At 44.0% G+C, this 15,936-nt stretch overlaps 1 pseudogene; it reads right to left on the reverse strand.

Annotated features, from left to right (window-relative positions):
- Positions 1–864: 864 nt before the first annotated feature.
- Positions 865–981, reverse strand: LOC133378528 (5S ribosomal RNA; annotated as a pseudogene).
- Positions 982–15,936: the final 14,955 nt, after the last annotated feature.

Consider the following 15,936-nt stretch of genomic DNA (forward strand, 5'->3'; position numbering starts at 1 on the left):
GGTTAATAAAACATTGTTTTTTTTAAAAAAAACATATTAAATTCCAACTATGTGCTGGGTTCTTTATTTTGTTTGTCCCAAATCTCCCCACATTCATCTTCATTGGATGGCCCTGGATTCTAGTGTTATGAGAGAGGGATAAAAGTTTCTCCCTCTCCACTTTGTCTGTGATCCATTCTGTGGCTGGCTTTCTCCTTCGGATGATGCTTTCATTGCTGCCATAGGGGGAAGCTCTTTCTCTAGGTTGCTCTGCCTCTGTCCTTGACCCTCTGCTCTTACCTTTCTGCCCACTGTCCCTTGGAGATCTCATACAGTCCCATTGGCTTTCAGCACCACCTGAAATACACAGATGTGACCTAACTCTTGTTCCTGAAACTGTACCTCTAGCTCCAGCCCCTTCATCTCTAGCTGCCTCTTTGATGTTTCGGCTTGAGTGATTTGTTGTCACTTCAAAACACAAAAATAGATTTCTTGAATTTCCTGACCCTGATGCGGTTTTCATTACATATTTTGCCATTTCTGTGGGTTGTAAACCCCTTTGAGTAAGTGCTGTAGACAGGCGGCATGCAAATTAAATGTGAAATGGGATAAAATGAAATACAGGAGTGCTTAAGGGACAGACAGATTAGTATAGTGGAAAGCAGTCCTTTCTTGGACCTATCCTGCATGGTTCCCATCCATCTAGGACAGATTTGGCCAACTTGGTGCCCTCCAGATGTTTTGGACTGCAACTCCCATCAGCCTCAACTTTGTCGTTGTTATATGCCCTCAAGTCGATTACGACTTACGGCAACCCTATGAATCTTTTTTGGATACATTTATAGGGTTTTCATGGTAAGAGGTATTCAGAGGTGGTTTACCATTGCCTTCCGGCACCCGGTATTCAGGCGGTCTCCCATCCAAGTACTAACCAGGCCTAACCCTGCTTAGCTTCAGAGATCAGATGAGATCGGGTGTGTTCAGGGTAGTATGGCTGTCAGCCCCAACTAGCACAGCCATTTAATTAAAAATGAATGAGCAATCATTTTGGCTGCAAGAGGAAGCCGATAATTAGAGCCCCTCTTCACTGCGAGGATGAGGAAATGATTTGGGGCACTTCCACATTAGCTGAATTAATATGGAAGTCCCACTCTTTGCCCTATAAAAAGTGGGTGGATATTGGCATGATGGAAGACAGAAGGATGTACCTACTGAAGCAAGGAAAGCTATGCATCTTACAGTGAGAGGAAAATGTAGGGACTGTGTCAAAAATTTGCAGTTACTCTGCAACCACCCTCATTAATGCCTTGGCCACATGACTGAACAGGAAGCAACTGATTAAAGGAACAGAAGCTGAGAAGCAGATTTTAAAGGGAAAAGATAAGGAGGATTTTTTTGTTTACATATTGTATTATATTTTGACAATTTTTGAATATTTCATTTCATTTATTTATTTGAATATTTCATTTCATTTATTTACAATAAAAAAGTCTCAAAGTGACTTGACAAACTTTGAGACTTTTTTATTGTAAATAAATGAAATAAATTAATAAATAATAAAGGGGCAGTAGCCCTGGGACACCTCCATAGTTGGTGCTGCATCTATATTTTAAGTAAACAAACAAATAACAAATGAGGTCTGGGGGGGAAATGAACAAAATGAAACCCATGGGAATGCAACAGTTTGGCAGCAACATAATATGGATTCTCCATAAAAATGGAATGAACCGCGTCCATTCTCCAGAAGACCGTCAGGATAAAAACAGCAATTGCATCAGGAATCCTTAGCAGGAATTGTCCTGGATATAGAAAGTGATTCAGGATTTCCCCCCCCCCTTCTTAAGACAGTGGGGAGGAGAGCCTGGCTGGGCGCCCAGAGTCTGGGAGTTCAAATCCCCGCTCGTGTCTCCTGGGTGTCAAGGGCCAGCTAAAGATACCCCACAGTGAGTGGCTCAGGGGTTACGTGCCCTGCCACCTGTGCAGCCGTGGGCAAGCTGCATAGTCCCAAGGAGCCCAGTTGCCCCCCAGCTGGCAGTTGCGGACAAGGAAGGGGCTGGCTTGTGCAGGTGTTGCAAGCTGAGCAGGTCCTAGCCAGCTGGGGAGGACTAGCCCCAGAGGAAGGCAATGGTAAACCCCCTCTTGTAAACACCCTATTCATAGGGTCACCTTAAATCGGGTTCCACTTGAAGGCAGTCCATTTCCATTTTCAAGCTTTGGAAGTTGAAGCCTTTCAAGCGTGTAGGCAGTAGTTAAGTAACTGTGTTTATCTGGATCTGTGTACCGCAATGAGAAAAACAAGTGAGAGCAGGGGGTAGGAGGGGCTGAGACCATCTCCTTGGTATGACCTTTCCCGTGGTTGGAGCAGATGTGAGATGCAGCAAGCGCTTATGTAAAATGGAAAGAAACTTAATGAAATGGCTCCATATGTGACAGCAATTCATGAAAAGATTGATTACCAGGAGTAAAGGTGAAACAATGCGAGGGATTGACAGGATTGATGTGAGTACCCCCAAATCCTACGAGTACCATAGAATACAGCCTTAATCTTCAGGCCTACTGTTTACCCCCCACAGAAACGACATGATTCAGCCAGTGAGACAAGGAGGATTATGATACAGTTTTCAAGGCGAGTGGGTGCGTGAAGGGCTTGTCGCGCTGAAATGAATTTGATCCGAAAAATTCTCGCCTGCAAAGGTTTGTGCCAAATTTTTACCAAACGTTCTTGGGCAACTGAAATAGTTGCAGCACATTTGCCAAAGGCTTGCTATATCTTTATGTGATATTCAGTGAAATTTGGTGGTATGTTGTAGTCATGTGACGGTATTTCGAATTTGATAGTCGAGAGCTTATGAGATTTCACAGCTGATGCCTATGGAAATCAAAGGAATTCAAAGGAATTCAATTCAGTAGCTCTACAGCACTCAATTTTTCCCCCAGATGAGAATTAATAACATTTGTAAAAAGTGTGATACTCTGGTAAATGTGGAATATTGGTGAATGGCTGCCTCAGCTCCAGATTACAGTGGTCAGAAATGATTGCCTCACTCTAAAGTAGCAGAAGTAGTGCAACACTCTCTAATATCCTTCAAAGCTCCAGGATCTCAAAATAAAGATACTGATGCCATTTCTACTCTTAAGGAGTGGGTGCACAACACGGAAGAAGAGTCAGGACCAGGAGGAAGAGATAGGAGGAGGAGAACAAATGAGACAAAGGCTATATGGTCTGAAAGCACATGAGGCCAGCTCCCTGCTGAAGCTAAGCAGGGTCAGGTCTGGTCAGTGTCTGGATGGGAGACCGCCTGGGAACCATATGTGAGCTGCCTTGGATTTCTATGGTGAAAACAAAGGTGGGGTATAAATGTAATAAATAAATAAATAATAGTCTGATTGGTTAGGGGAAATTACCCTTTCTGTTAATAAACCAGGGAATGGGAAATGTGGTATCCTCCAGATGTTGGATTCCAGCTGACCATTAGCTATGCTGGCTGCAGCTGGTGGGAGTTGGAGTCTGACAACATCTGGAGGGCCACAGATGTTCCCATCCCTGCACAGGGGTGTAGGTGTCCAGGGTCTCGGGGGTCTTAGACCCCTTACTTTTTGGGGAACAGGGTCCCTATGTCCCCAGCATCCTACGAGCCAATCGGGGTGAAAGAGGAGTGTGTTAGCTGTTGAGAAGAGTCTTATAACATGATTCCTTGTCCTTTCCTGTTGATTGGAACCAATCAGAGTGAAAGGAGGTGAGCCAGCCACGGAGAAGACTCTTTTCAGCAGCTAACACTCTCATGCTGATTGAGCTCCTAGGTACATTGTGGGACAAGGCATTAACAAGGATCTCATTCTCAATCCAGCAGCAAAAAAAAGAGAGGGGGCATGACTGTGACTATCATGAAGGGACCCTGCACTTCTGAATTTGACACTACACTCCTGTCCCTGTAATAAAGGAAAGAGTGTTGATGTCTGTGCTTATTCTACCAGTGGAACAACATGCCCCAGGAAACCGTGCAGCTTAGTCCCAGACACCCCCCCCACCTGCACTATATATCTAAAGCAATATCATACCACTTTAAACAGCTGAATGAATTGTACTGGCTGCCCATTAGTTACCGGACAAAGTTCAAGGTTCTGGTTTTGGTGTACAAAGCCCTATGCAGCTTGGGACCAGGATACCGGAAATATTGTCTTACCCTTCATATACCCAGCTAATCACTGCACTCTGCAGGTGAGTGCCTCCTGTAGATGCCATCTTATCAGGAGGTCTGTTCCGCACAACATAAGAAACAGACCTTTAGTGTAGTGGTGCCTACCCTTTGGAATTTCCTCCCCTTAAATATTAGACAGGCGCCATCTCTGTTATCTTTTTGGTGCCTATTGAAGACCTTCCTCTTTCAACAAGCCTTTTAAGTAGAGACCTTTTCCCAGTCTGCATCTGTGTTGGAATTGCTTTTAAAGATGTTTTAAAACCTTCTACTTTTTTAAAAAAGATGCTCTTAAAGCTTTTTAAAGATGTTTTTAAAGATGTTTGTTTTAATATATTTTAAAGTCTGTTTTTATGATGTGTTAAATTGTAGCACTTTTGTTTGCCACCCTGGGCTCCTACTGGGAGATAAATAAAATAAATACTAACCCTAACCCTAACCCAACCCTAACCCTTTACATTAGGGGGAGAAAGTTCCCCATTTGGTCCCAATAGCAACTTTTGTTCGTAGTGTCAATTGCTATGCTGTGGAAGAGGTAATGGTGGTAATGTCATAGCTGGGGAGGAAAGGGTTAAACCATGAGTTGGGAACCTTTTTCAGCCCAAGGGCTGCATTCTCTTCTGGGCAATCTTCCAAGGGCCACATGCCAGTGGCTAGGGCTAGGGTGAGGGCGAGGGTTACGGTTAGGGTTAAAGTTAGGGCAAGGCGAGGGCGAGGGTTAGGGTTACAGTTAGGGTCAGGGTTAGGGCTAGGGCGAGGGTTAGGGCTAGGGTCAGGGCTAGGGCTAGGGCTAGGGCTAGGGTAGGGTAGGGCTAGGGTTAGAGTTAGAGTTAGGGTTAGGGTTAGTCTAAGTTAGGGTAGCTTCAGTAGGCTAGCTTCTACACACACTCACACAGCCTTCTCTGTCTTCCATCCAGAGAAGCAAGAAGCATTTTCACAGTTTGAGGACACATTCCAATTGGGCCAAACCATTCAGGGTGCAAAAGCAGGGCCAGTAAGGGGTGTGGCCTGGGGAGTTTTCTGGGTGGCAGGTAGAGAGACCTGGAGGGCCACATTAAGCCTGGGGCCTAAGATTCTCTACCTCTGACCTAAACCGTTTCTCACTGCACTGAATACAACCTCTCTGCCTTCACCTGGCATCTAATGTTGAAAAAGCAACGATGAGATTGCTAATCACATCATTGACACCATGTATACTTAACCCAATTACTTCTATTTGTCAGTCAGTCTGTCAGTCTTGGAAAGCTCTGCCGCAAGTTCATTCCACTCAATTTATTTATTCATTTATTGGATTTCTTAGTCGCCCATCTGGCTGGCTAACCAGTCACTCTGGGCGACATACAAAATAAGCAAAATAGCATAAAATGACGCATCAATACAATAACATTAAAATCTAAAAGCAATGATGTTAAAATCTAGCCCACCCCAAAGGCCTTTCTAAGGAGCAAGGTGTTTTTGACTCCAGGAAGTGTGCGATTGCCTAGTCTGGAAGTAACCACTGGAACATGTAAAGGAGATGAAATAAGAAGAGGCAGCTCTGTTATGCTTGACCTAGCGATGGGGAACTGTTATCAATTTCGGTTTCTCAGTTTCCCAATCGCAAGCTCAGTTCTCCACATTTCTGCAACTGTGTGTGTGTGTGTGTTTTAAAAAAGTTCATGAAAATTCATGAGCATTTTAGTGTGAATTTTTCCTAATATACACATTTTTGTACACAATTTCCCAAAATATGCACATTTTTGCCGATATGCACATTATATTTTTCCTAATATAATGTATTTTTGCATGTTATTTTCACCAACATAGACATTTTTGTGCACTCTTTACCCAAGTATAGGCATTTTTGTGCACATGACTTGGCTGGAGCACTGTTTAGCAAAATTCAGAGAAGTGTGAATTTAGAAGGATGGCTGCACATTGATCCTCATATTGTTTCAGAAAGTGCAAATTAAGTAATTTACTTTTCAATACAAACTGATCACATTTCTCTCTCATCCCTAGATTGACCATATTTAATTTCATTTTGCTTTGTTGTTGTTGTTATGTGCCCCCAAGTTGACTACGACTTATGGCAACCCTATGAATCAGCGACCTCCAAGAGCATCCGTCATGAACCACCTTGTTTAGATCTTGTAAGTTCAGGTCTGTGGCTTCCTTGATGGAATCAATCCATCTTTTGTTTGGCCTTCCTCTTTTTCTACTCCCTTCTGTTTTTCCCAGCATTATTGTCTTTTCTAGTGAGTCATGTCTTCTCATGATGTGTCCAAAGTATGATAACCTCAGTTTCATCATTTTAGCTTCTAGTGACAGTTTTGGTTTAATTTGTTCTAACACCCAATTATTTGTTTTTTTCGTGGTCTATGGTATGCGCATAGCTCTCCTCCAACACCACCTTTCCAATTAGTTTATTTTTCTCATATCTGCTTTTTTCACTGTCCAACTTTCACATCCATACATAGAGATCGGGAATACCGTGGTCTTAATGATCCTGACTTTGGTGTTCAGTGATACATCTTTGCATGTGAGGCCCTTTTCTAGTTCTCTCACAGCTGCCCTCCCAGTCCTAGCCTTCTTCTGATTTCTTGACGATTGTCTCCATTTTGGTTAATGATTGTGCTGAGGTATTGATAATCCTTGACAAGTTCAATGTCCTCATTGTCAACTGTAAAGTTGCATAAATCTTCTGTTGTCATTTCGCTAGATCTTAAGAAATGCCTCTAGTTAGGGGTATTAGCCGTATATTCTGGTTAGGAAAGTCACATGCAGTTCTTTGTGCAAATAAAATCATGAAGCAAAATTGCACAGAAACCCTCTACTTCTTCAGTTAGCTCATTATTTCTTTTCTTTCTCCCCCCAAAACATGCCCCTTTCAGATTTCTAGCATTGCTACTCTAGGGCAAAAGCAGTGATTGTGATTTTTTAAAAAATAGTTAGAAATATCCTTTGTGCATGTTTCTTGGTTTCCTCACCTCATTTTATGAGTGATGGTCTCAACAGTCAAAAGCACTGTGTGAAACTGCAAATTACCCCTGGCAGGGAAAAGTAAATTGAGCTTAACTTTGCAGTAGGATTAGATAAACAAGTTTGACGACAGTTGGCTTCCGGTTGCACTTTTCCTCATCAGAATGTGCCTTGGCTCTAACCATCAGCTTCTTGAAGACAGCAGGATTATTACTGTACTAACATTCCTAATACTTTTCAGGCTGGTTCCAGGTGGATCCTGAAGAAGGAGAAGCCAGCAAGTTGTCAGGGGGATTTTTCCATTTATTTTGCCTTATTTTTAAAGGGTCAGCAAATGTGTTTCCCAGTTAATTAATTAATTTATAAGATAGTTATCTACCACAATTTCATTCAGCTGCAGGGGACAATCTGGATTGGGGACGTGGATCAGGGGGAAAGTGTTGGAAGTGGGGCAAGAGCAACTCCTGTTTGGGTTCTTTTGTTTGTGTTCCAGAAGGAAGATAGAGTGAGGGTGAAGTGGAAAACTCCACCTCTGAGGGTCCTTGGTATCAGCAGGTAGATGAGATGGATGGAGACGGATGCTGTGACAAGACAGGACAGATAGGAGAGGAGTACTTGCATTTTTACATCCCTATGATGGAGAATTACTTGATCAATCACACGGCCAGGTGGGAGCGGGAAACAGGTAAAGCCCCTTATTGAGTACCTTGGGACACATGACTGTACCTTGTACAAACCTATTAAAAACCAGTGGAGTGGGGAAGAAGGCAGTCTCTGGCCATAGCACACGCTAGCAGGGACTCCTTGCAATTGTTAAGTATAATAAACAGCTGTAAGCTTCAACCTGCCTCAGTCTCGTTTCCTGGACAAGAACTCCATTAAGGAGAAAATTCCACAAGGGTCCTCCAGCCGGCTAGGCTTGCTTACCTTTACCTGTGCTCTTCTCTACCTAACTTATAATAATAATAATAAAATTTTATTTAGCAGACGCCCATCTGTCCGACTGAACGGACACTCTGGGCGACGTACAATATAAAATACAATATAAAATACAATCTACTCATATACATAATCATTACATTATTAATATCATAACATCTCATCTGAAGACCATCTTACATTAATACAATGTAAAACCTAACCCACCCCAGAGATCCCATAGGCCTGCCTGAAGAGCCAGGTCTTCAAGGCTCGGCGAAAAGTCAGTAGGGAGGGGGCATGCCGAAGGTCAAAGGGAAGTAAGTTCCAGAGGGTGGGGGCCACGATCGAAAAAGCCCTCTCCCTGGTCCGCACCAACGTAGCTGTCTTAGTTGGTGGGACCGAGAGAAGGTCCTGTGAGGCTGATCTTGTTTGGCGGCATATTTGGTGATACTGGAGGCGCTCCTTCAGATAAACTGGGCCGGAACCGTATAGAGTTTTAAAGGTTAAAACCAACACCTTGAATTGGGCCCGGTATACAACTGGCAACCAGTGTAATTCAATCAACACTGGGGTGATATGATCGCGGCGGCGGGTCTGCTTTATTAAGCGTGCTGCCGCGTTTTGTACCAGCTGGAGTTTCCGGACCGTCTTCAAGGGTAACCCCACGTAGAGCGCATTACAGTAGTCTAATCGAGAGGAGATCAGGGCATGTATCACTCATGGGAGCAGATGTATGGGAAGATAGGGTCGCAGCCTCTGTACTAGATGAAGTTGGTACCAAGCTGCCCGGCTCACTGCAGAAACCTGAGCCTCCATAGACAGCTGGGAGTCCAAAATGACCCCGAGACTGCGGACCTGGTCCTTCAGGGGCAAACTCACCCCATTAAGTATCAGGTCAAAATCACCCAACCTTCCCTTGTCCCCCACTAGTAATACCTCAGTCTTATTGGGGTTCAGCTTCAGCCTGTTCTCTCCCATCCATCCACTTACGGACTCCAGGCACTTGGACAAGGTATCCACAGCCAACTCTGGTGAAGATTTAAATGAGAGATAGAGCTGCGTGTCATCCGCATATTGGTGACACTGCAGCCCAAAACTCCTGATGATGGCTCCCAGTGGTTTCATATAAATGTTAAATAGCATGGGAGAGAGAACAGAACCCTGTGGCACACCACAGTTGAGGGGCCAAGGGTCTGAAACCTCATCCCCCAACACTACCCGTTGATATCTACCGGAGAGATAGGAACAGAACCACTGTAAGACAGTGCTTCCAATTCCCAGTCCCTCCAGGCGACTCAACAGGATACCGTGGTCGATGGTATCGAAAGCCGCTGAGAGGTCCAGGAGGACGAGGAAGGTATGTTCTCCCCTATCCAACGCCCTCCTCATATCATCCACCAGAGCGACCAAGGCTGTTTCAGTTCCGTGTCCAGTCCTGAAGCCCGACTGGAAAGGATCTAAATAATCTGCTTCCTCCAAGTGTGTCTGTAGCTGCTTTGCCACCACACGCTCAATTACCTTGCCCAAGAACGGTAAATTGGAGACTGGGCGAAAGTTGTTTAAATCTTGGGGATCCAAGGAGGGCTTTTTCAGAATAGGTCTTATCACTGCCTCCTTGAGGGGCAATGGCATTACACCCTCCTCCAAGGATGCATTTACCATTGCCTTGATCCCATTGCCCAGTCTCTCTTTACAGCTCATAAGGAGCCATGAAGGGCAAGGATCAAGTAAGCAAGTGGTTGGTTTTACAGTAGAGAGCACCTTGTCCACTTCATCAGAGAGAAGAGGCTGAAACCGATCCCAGCAGACCGGATTGCAACTGGCCACCTCTGGACCCCTACTTGTAACCACGACGTACGGAATCTTGTCCTTTAGGTGCTCGATTTTATCGGCAAAGTGTTTAACAAATGTGTCACAGGAGGCTTTTGATTGTTCCATAGGTTCCTGTGCTACTGGACCGACCAGGCTTCCATTGTAGACTGATATGCTCAGGGAAGCTGACCTGCCCCTCCTTCCTTTGTTGTCCTCTTCAACTGTCTGAGGAGAGAGGAGACATCTCTGTCTTTGCTCTCTCTCCTGATCCATGAGGGCAATACCGCATCTGGGCATTGCGCCGCCAACTTAGTTAGTTAGAAGTGGGTATGCCTTTGCTATCTACTATGTATTTCTATAAATAAAGTAGCCTTTCTTACTTTACTAAGTCATAAGTCTCAGTGATCTCAATGCAGGGTAAAACCTGCTACTTAGGTAAACGCACACACTGGCACACACAGCTCAGACCTCTGAGTATCTCTGCATATTTCCATAACAAAAAGGGGGATTGTTGTTGTTGTTGTCGCCACCGGCACCACTACTGCTATTTCATTTATGAATCGCTTCCCACGAGGAACTTGTAGTAATGCACAATATAATAAAAACAGATATAAAACAGTTACATACATAAAAAATATTAAAACGATTGCATACACACACACACACACACACACACAGTGTAAAACACAGGAAAATAGGAACATAGGAAGTTGCCTTAATACTGAGTGAGACTATTGGCCTGTCTAGCTCAGTCAGTATTGTCTTCACTGACTGGCAGCAGCTCTCTAGGGTTACAAGCAGGAGACTCTCCCAGCTCTACCTGGAGATGCCATCTGAGGTTGAACCTGGGCCTTTCTGAGCGCAAAACAGATGCTCTTTCCCAAACGACAGCAACACATACATAAAATTATTATTATTATCTTTAAACCCCGCCTTTCCTCAAAGGAGCTCAAGGTGGCTGTGACGCCCTTCCCTGGCTCTCCCTGTCAGGTTCCTACCTGCTTGTGGCTACTGCCTTTCACTAGGCGCCACCAGGGACTCCACCAGTCTGGACTGTCCTTTTTTATGGTTTCTCTCTCCGCTCTAGCACAGATCTCACTAGATCCCCCTGCTAGGCAGCACCACCAGTCACATTTTACAACCAATGTTCCCAGAGACTTTGTCTGAGCCTCTCTCTGTCTGGTTACTTTTGTGACTCCGTGCTTATGCTGTTCCCAACCCCCTTGTATCAATGTAGATCACTCATATAACTCGGGGTTGCTCTGGATACTTGTAATGTTATTATTCTCCTCTTCACCGCTGCCACCATTTGTTACTGTTGCCCTTCAGCCTTGGTCATTACCTTACCCTCCCTTCTGGTCTGTGAAACCCCAGCCAAGGATCAGGCCTTCGGTAAACCAAAATAGTATTTATTAAATAACAGAAATAACAAGATTACTTTTCTAATGGTACTTAAGCATATGGTTTCATCTATTCCTGTGATACTTGACTTATCATTAACTAGAACTCCCACTCCCTCTTTCTCCACACTTTCCTGACATCCACCACCTAACCCCCACCTCCAAACACCACCAAAACAACCCACCCAGATTCAACTGTCATTCTTCCATTTATACTCCCAGCCATTCAAACGCTCAGCCAATCATCCAGCATTCTACTGCTCATCTACTCCCCCCTCCTCTTTCATTCCACTTACCATGTATCTTCTATACAAACAGCACTTACCATATTTACATTAATACAGGAACATCACAGTGGCGTACATGGTTCTCCTTCCTCTCCATGTTATCCTCACAGCAACCCTGTGAGGTAGGTTAGGCTGAGAGATAGCGACTAGCCCAAGGTCACCCGGCAAGCTTCAAGGCTGAGTGGGGATTTGAAGCCTGGCCTCTTAGGTCCTAGTCCGCCACTCTAACCACTACACTAAACCCAATACAGATACTGACAGGGATAAAGATCTCCATTTACAAGGATTGTTGAAAGAGGAACTTCTTTATTGGGTGCCAAAAAGACAATAGAGAAGGTGCCAGTCTGATGTGTAATAGGCAGGCGTTCCAAAGGATAGATGCCATTCTCTCTGCCATGTCCCTCGCTCCATGCCATGGTCTTAATCCAAATTCATGCACACTTAATCCAAATTCATGCACACACATGCACACACACACACACACATACACACACAATGTCTACTTTTAACAAAAAGAAAATTATTATGGGAGTTTCAAATGTCGAGCTTTGATATATAACATACTATTTGCCCTAAGAACTTGGAGAGCTCACTACACTGTCAGTGGAGGCAGTATTAAGCTAGAGTAGGGGGTCACCATCCTTTTTGGACCAGAGGGCACATTGCAAATTTTGAGAGAGAGCTGGGGCATCAATCACAAAATGAGAGTAGTCATAGGGAAGCTTTTCCCTTAATTGTATTTCCATGCAAGAAAAGGCTTGACCTGTAGATTTTCTGCCTGGCACACAGCTGTTAAAGGCAGAAGACACCGGTTTTTGCCCAATGCCAATCCTAAGCCAAAGCCTAGGCTGCCATTCTGTACCCACATACCTGGACATAAGCCCCATTAAACAAAAAGGACTTACTTCTGAGTAGGCATGTATACCATTGTACTGTAAGTTAACTATACAGTGAATTCTCAATGGCGACCTGGGTTTTAGCTCCTGCAAAGCAGGAGGTATGCCTAAGCCTCTTCGCAAAGTTTTCATATGTGAATGTTTTTAACATTCACCCACACTTACTGTGCAATAGCATTTTCAGAAAATAATTTCTAGGCTTTACATGATCTCAGGTGAACCCAGCACCAGAAAAATGCATCCTGGCTGTTAGGGAAAAAAGGTGAAATTACAGCCCTACAGATCTTCAAGTGCACTAAAGGGGAGAGGAAAGTAGCAGCTCTTTAGGACCCCAGGGGCAGAGCTTGGGAAAGTTACTTTTTTGAACTACAACTCCCATCAGCCCCAGCCAGTATGGCCACTGGATTGGGCTGATGTGAGTTGTAGTTCAAAAAAGTAACTTTTCCAAGCTCTGCCCCTGGGGTTCCTATTGTCTGGTGTCCAAGCAACTCACTTGCCAATCACAAGCCTGACTCCGCTCATTAATTAAAAATACTGACAGGCAGGGTCAGCTAGGCTGGCTCATTTCACAGAAATGGTTTTGAAGGGTACATGCATGTGTTGCTCCATAACTTTCATTCTAGGGGAGCTAAGAGACATACTTTTTATTTTAAAATGAAAGCTTGGATTCTGGGCTACCTCCTGGTGGGGGCCCACTGGAGACCTTTGTGGGCACCATGGTGCCCCTGAGTGATGGGTTGGTGACCCCCGAGCTAGAGGAGCCATTAGTCTGACCTGGTATGTGAGGTAGTTTCATATGTTAGGAAGCACAGGAACATGCAAAGCAAATGCTTTGCCGCCCTTCCCATTGTCCACAAACGAAGCTGGAGAGAGGGTCACATAACAGGCACAGAAACGTCATTTTCCTCAATCTTCCTCCATACTGGAGGGTTCCAAGCATCATGCAGGCCCTCCAGGTTCAAGCTTAGCAAGCCTAATGCTCTTGTTTGTAAACTGTTTTTATACATTTGGAGATTCTCATCTACATTTCCCCCTTATTCTTATTTGCCAGCCTTTGAGGCTGGGAGGGAACAGGAGGAGTCTGGAGCAATTTAAAAAAAAAGTTGTATCCAACCAACTTCTACCAAGCTTTTAAGTAGAGACCTTATCCCAGTCTGTGCTGGAATTGCTTTTTAAGATATATATATATAAATCCCTTTAAAAATCAATAACCATAAAACAAGTATAAACAGTTGCAAAACAGCTTAAAGTGGCATGATTCTGAATTTTGGGTTGGGTGAATGAAGTTTATTTTTATTTATTTATTTATTATTTGATTTATATCCCACCCTTCCTGTGGGGTGGACTGAATGAACAGCATACGTTGGCAAACCACGCTGCTGTTCTCAGTACACTATCTCTCAAGACATTGCGATCTGACCAGTGGAAAAACAGGATGTGGTTAACTTTATGGCTGTAAACGATACTGACATCTGTAGTGGTTAAATAACTGCCTGCATATTGCCACGTAGATAATGCTGTTGTACTATGTATGTACGTGATGTTATACAATAGTTAAAGGTCATAGGCTGTTTATGGAGAGAAAATAATCCACGCCTCCAAGCGGAGGTAAAATAAAAGCGGAGACGAGAATTACGAGGGGGGCTCCGAAATTGAACTCTGGTCTCACCGTGTCTCACTGTGTCGTGATATCTACATCTGGTGACCCCGACGTGATTCAGAACAAACACCCTCGTACCCACTGGCAGGATCAGCCAACGGTGCACCTCAGCGTACAGCTCCCATTCGTGAGTATGGGGGGGGAATTGTCAGCTCAGCAGAAGGTTCATGCACAAGAGCTACAAAAAATTTTAAAACAGGATACCTCAGCTTTTATAAGTCGTTCTCACATTGAATCATTGTTAAAAACAATTCAATGTCAATGTCCATGGTATCCAGAGCAAGGATCACTACGTCAGTCAGATTGGATAAAGATAGGGAGAAAATTACATGAAGAACCAAGAGCACCTATTCACCATCTCTTATTATGGCAAAAGTGTGCTGAGGCCATTAGTCATTTAGGGATAAAAGAGACATCGCTGTTTGCCAATTCTGACCAGAAAACTCCTCTTTATCCCCAACTTTCTTTACCTACACCTGAAAAGGATATTGAGAAATTTGTAAATGCTCCTCCATATAGCCCTCCAGTTCAACAAGAACAGGTTACTGGGAAGGTTAAAGCAGCCATAGCTCAGGCTGCAGCCTCAGGATTATTATCTATGGAAGAAATGGGAGACTGGGAGGGTACAATTTCAGCTTTTCCCGTTACATATCAGCCAGATCCTAATAATGCTAATAATCGCATAGCAACTTGGACAGCTCTTCCGTTTTCTGTTATTAGAGAAATAAATAAGGCAGTAAGAGAATATGGGATTACGGCTAATTATGTACAAGGGATGTTGGAAGGAGTAGCTACTGGATATAACATGATCCCTCAAGATTGGAAGGATCTCTTTAGGATGATTTTGACTCCTTCGCAATATGTAGTTTGGGACCAAGAATTTAGACATGCTGCTATAGCAGCTGGGGATGCTAATATCATTCCCGAGCAAATTTATGGGTCAGGTAATTTTGCTACCATAGCACAACAAGGGGTATTGCCTGAAGCCGCATTTCATCGAACTGCTGAGTGTATACAGAAAGCATTTAAAAAGGTGCCTGCTGGGAAAGAACCCTTACGTTCTTTTACGAATGTACGGCAGCAAGCAACAGAGCCCTATTTTCAGTTTGTTGACCGTTTGAAAGAGGCTCTGACACGGCAGGTTGATAACCCTCAGGCACAAGGGGAATTATTGTTAAAATTAGCTTACGAGAATTCTAACACAGACTGTAAAAAGATTTTGAAAAACATTATTCATAGACCGCAATATGAATTGGGAGACATGATTCAAGCTTGTGCAGAGGTAGGTACACATGTTCATGCCATGACATTGTTAGCTGGGGCATTAAGACAGGGTAACAAACCTACAGGCAATTGTTTTAATTGTCAAAAGCCTGGTCATTTCAGAAGGGAATGTCGGGCTCCTGGCGGAGGAGCATTTAAAGGTGGGGGCACTGTTACAAACCGGCCAAAGAAAATCTGTCCGAAATGTAAAAAGGGTTATCATTGGGCTAATCAGTGTCGTTCAGCTCCCACTACCAATACCAATGTGTCTTCCCGTCCTATTGAGGGAAACTGAACTTGGGGCAGGCTTCCAGCCCCGAATCTCAAGGAAGTGTACCCACCCCTGCTACTCAAGGAAGCGCTGGAATTGATTTAATACATGCAGAGTCAAAAGATGTTCCTTTGCCTGGAGCAGTTCTTTTAATGCCTACCACACTCACTGGCCCTTTACCAGAAGGCACCGTAGGCCTTGTACTACCGCGATCCTCTGCTTCCAAGAATAATATAATGGTGGTACCTGGTGTTATTGATTCTGATTATCAGGGAATTATTTATATTCAG

Source organism: Rhineura floridana, chromosome 2 (genome assembly GCF_030035675.1).
Source record: "Rhineura floridana isolate rRhiFlo1 chromosome 2, rRhiFlo1.hap2, whole genome shotgun sequence".
NCBI classification, from domain to species: domain Eukaryota; kingdom Metazoa; phylum Chordata; class Lepidosauria; order Squamata; family Rhineuridae; genus Rhineura; species Rhineura floridana.